The sequence below is a fragment of the Sorex araneus genome, chromosome 2, assembly GCF_027595985.1.
Source record: "Sorex araneus isolate mSorAra2 chromosome 2, mSorAra2.pri, whole genome shotgun sequence".
Classification (NCBI taxonomy): domain Eukaryota; kingdom Metazoa; phylum Chordata; class Mammalia; order Eulipotyphla; family Soricidae; genus Sorex; species Sorex araneus.
Window position 1 is genome coordinate 4682996 of NC_073303.1, and position 4750 is coordinate 4687745.

Genomic DNA, 4750 nt, shown 5'->3' on the forward strand with positions numbered 1-4750 from the left:
TGGGATTGCAAACACCTGGGTTCCTCTGCTGGTACCTTCATGCGTGAGGCCTGTCCAAACTTGTGGAGAGGGGACTTGAGCATGGCTGTGGCTAGGTTCGGTGGTCTTCCGCCGCCAGGAGCTCTGCTCGGGGCAGGGAGGGAAGCTGGAGCCCATCCCCTCTGAGGGGCCCTGGGGAAGACAGCCAGGTGTGCAGGCAAGAGACTCTCCAGATCGTCAGTTTTGGACATTTCACCACATAGACTGGTCCATACCCAAAAGAACAAAAGCAACCGGTGTTGGCGCGGATGTGGGGAGAAAGGGACTCTCTTTCACTGCTGGATTCCTGAATGTTTCAGCCCTTTTGGAAATCAGTATGAACACTTTTCAAAATATTTGAAATTGAGCTCCCATTTGACCCAGCAATACCACTTCTGGGAATATAACCCAGAGATGCAAAAAGGTATAGTCGAAATGACATCTGCACTTATATCTTTATTGCAGCACTGTTTACAATAGCCAAAATCTGGAAAAAACCCAAGTGCCCGAGAACTGATGACTGGCTAAAGAAACTTTGATACATCTCCAAATGGAATACTATGCAGCTTTTAGAAAAATGAAGTCATGAAATTTGCATATAGGTGGATCAACATGAATAGTGTCATGTTAAGTGAAATGAGTTAGAGAGGGATAGACATAGAAAGATGGTACTCATTTGCTTGTTGAATGTAAAGTAACAGAATGGGAGACTAACACTCAAGAATAGAAGAGATAAGTATCAGGAGGATTACTCCACAGCTTAGAAGCCGGCCTCAAATTCTGGGAGAAAAGGCAGCTCAGATAGAGCAGGACCACCAAGTAAAGGGTGCTAGGAGGGTCCACTCGGGATTGGAGATGTGGGCTGAAAGTACACTATAGACCGAACATGATGGCCACTCAATACCTCTATTGCAAGCCGCAACACCCAAAAGGAGAGAGAACAAAAGGGAATGTCCTGCCACAGAGGCAGAGTGGGGTGGGAGGTGTATGGAGTGGGGGTGGTGGGAGGGATGCTGGGACATTGGTGGTGGAGAATGGGCACTGGTGGAGGGATGGGCACTTGACCATTGTATGACTGAAATGCAAGCACAAACGTTTGTAAGTCTGTAACTGTACCTCACTGTGATTCACTAATAAAATTTTTTTTAAAGATATTAAAATAGTTCTTTAGGACTTTAAATGTAGCCATATTCATTATCAAATTCATTTTGCATATGTGTGTTTAAAGATGTTTATATCGGTGTAATGTTTCATGAAATGAATACCCAGTGATTGAAGATTTATGAAGTGACTATAAGGAAATAGCATATAATGGGAAGGTGAAATTGGGTATTATACACATTGGGGATTATTGAAAAGTTGTATACAGTGGTGGAAAGACTGGTATTTTGTATAGAAGGAAGAGGAATTTTGCATATTCTAGAATATTTTAGAAATGAATTCAAGACAGCCTTCACATCAAAACAGAATTAAGACAAACATGCAGATTTGCTGGACTGAAGCAATAGCACAGCGGGTAGGGCGTTTGCCTTACACATGGCCAACCTGGGTTCGATTCCTCCGTCCCTCTCCGAGAGACCAGCAAGCTATGGAGAGTATCCCGCCCACACAGCAGAGCCTGGCAAGCTACCCGTGGCATATTTGATATTCCAAAAACAGTAACAACAAGTCTCACAATGGAGATGTTACTGGTGCCCGCTTGAGCAAATTGATGAACAACTGGACAGACAGTTCTACAGTGCAGAGTTGCAATATCACCTTAAAATATGCAATGTTTGGGGCTGAAGCAATAGCACAGCGAGTAGGGCATTTGCCTTACACGTGGCCGACCCAGGTTCGATTCTCAGTTTCCCATATAGTCCCCTGAGCAACACCAGGGGTAATTCCCAGTTGCAGAGCCAGGAGAAACCCCTGTGCATCGCCAGGTGTGACCCCAAAGCAAATAAAATAAAATCAATGATTTTCTGCACTTATCTCTAAAGCAGCCGGGAAACCCTACACCAATATCCTTCTGTTACTTCCGGTTCACCCTACCATTCCCAGCAACCACTTTCTGCTTCTTTGGTATTCTTGATTCTGTAATCCAGGCCGAGGGAGGTTTGTTATCCTTTGGCACTCACCCCCGTTGAGCCTCTCTTAAACACAGCTGAGTGTGGTCATGTTGCATTTGTCCTTCTGCCTCTGATGTATTTTGCTTAAGTTGATGCCCTTCAGTTCCATCCAAGATGCAGCAAATTGCATGGTTTCTTTTGGGGGAATTTGCTGAGGGCTGGATCTGTGCTCTTATGAGAAGTCTCCTTGATGCTTTCCATAGAAGCTGAAGTAGTCTGCATTCCTACTGATGCTGGGTGAGCGGTTCCTATCCCCTTCCTCACCTCCAACACTGGTTGTTTCTGCTCCTTTATTTTTTTTAAATTTTAAAAAAATTTTTGAATCACCGTGAGAACAGTTTCAAAGCTTTGCAGTTTAAGTCTTGGTTATACAATGATCAAACACCTATCCCTTCACCAGTGCACATTTTCTACCACTAAGAACCCCAGTGGGGGAGGGGAGAGCTGTTTCTGTTCTTTTTAATGTCTTCCAGTCTCACTGATGTTAGGCAATATCTCATTATTTCTTTCATTGTTAATGAATATTACATTTTTATGTCCCTATTGGAAATCTGTTTCCATTCTTTTAGGAAGTGTCTATTCCTTTCTCCCCATTTTTGATGGAATTTCTGCATTTTTGTTTGATATGCAAATGCTTTATGTATCTTGAGTACTAGCCCTTTGTTACATATTTGAATCATAAGAATGATCATCCTTAAATTAAATATGTAATTATTTGAGAAATATATAAAACACATGTATGGTTATAAATATGAGCACAGAAATTTTTTGTTTCTATTAAAATTTTAAACAAATTTAATGATCAATAGAATGAAACATATTTAAGTAAATATGGTTAATAGATATTGACATGGAAATTATTTATGCTTAGTGCTTATTATTTTTTTCAATACCAGATATCAAACATAAGCCTCACAAATGGAAGGCAAGTGCTCTACCTCAGAACCACATCATGGTCCTGTGCTTACTACTGAACAGACATGGTTATAAAAGGTGAACTTGTGTTGCTTATATGATTATATTCAAAATTTTGAAAAACAAGTATATTGCTTCCCCCCACCCCTTTCCCTTTACCCACAACAAAAACTATATGAGCATGCACATTTTATTATATAATTAATTAATTAATTAATTGTTTTTCTAAGGTTGTCCACAATAATGTATTACATTTAAAATTTCAACACTAATCCCACCACCATTAGACCTTCTCACTGCCATTAAAAGGTTTTAGTATGGATGAGAGAATTTTTCTAAAAAATTTCCTGGCAGGGGACAAAGCAAAAGTTTACTTGGAAAATACCTTCATTCAAAATTCTCCTGAGAAAACCCAGCTCTGAACAGTGTACAGCTCCACGGTAATTAAAAAATCCTGAGATACAATCCTCAGGGTATTAAGAGAATCCATATCCTATGTCTTTTAATTTTCTCTAATTTGATTTTTACCTAGGGATTGTTGGTTAAGAAATATTTACTTTCACCCAGGCTATAGATATTGGACAGTGATATTCACTTCAAGGAAGAAATTCTAATATGTTAAAGTCAGGTCACAATTTCTTCTTTTCTGTATGATAGTGAAGATAAAAGATAGAAGGGGATGACTTATATAAGTAAGTAAGCTCTCTTCTCCCATCTCTGGATCTTTTTCTCTCTGGTTTTGCCTCCACTTGCATTGACCGACTCAACTACTATAATGAGTCACAAAGTCTCAGCTATAGCTACTTCTCAGGAGCCCTTTGAGAAGTCTGACCTCGATGCATCTTTGTTTATCATAGCCGTGTTCACACATCAGGAATAACTGGAAAAATGTATGGGGAAAATGCACTTGAACTTTTTGCAAAGCTGCTCTTTTCCTGGCCAGGTCTTCTTTCTCAAATAGCCCATGATCATTTCTGTTCATATTTCAGAATTTGGAATGATGTATTTGTATTTTGCTATTATGTTTTGGGCTTAATATGTAGGTAGGTAGATATAGATACCTTTATGTACAAACATGAATTTCTATTCTTGTACTTTTTAAGTGTTATATCACCACCCTTCAGCCTACGGACTGACCAGTATGCATGTGTACTTGACTGTAGAGGAGTAACTTCAAATTTTATTTCAATTAAAATTTAATATAGTTTAGGATAAACTAATGTTATTATAAATATTTTAAATTATTAAGACAAAATCAATAAATTAATTGGTAATCCCATTTATTCTGATTATTTTAATAGTCTTCAAAACATATCTTCAATTCAGGTTATGAAGAGACCAGAAATGACCATAAATTGGTACCACGATTCTGGAAAACAATTTGACTTTTCAAAATTAACATGTTTTATAAACACAAGTCTCACTCCTGACTACATTATTAGAGTGACATTTCTTGTTTATAGATACACATGACATATATGATGTTATAAATAGATAAAACATTAAAATCAGTATCTCAAAGAGATCTCTGCACACCATGTTCATTAAACTATGCACAATAGATAAAAAACTGGAATAGCCGATATGCCCTTCAAGGAGTGAATGAATACAAAGAACAAATGTGTATGAAGAGCATACACACATATTAATGTTGTTTAGCCATGAGAAAGAAAGAAAGAAATTCTTCCATTTCGTATAATCTGGAA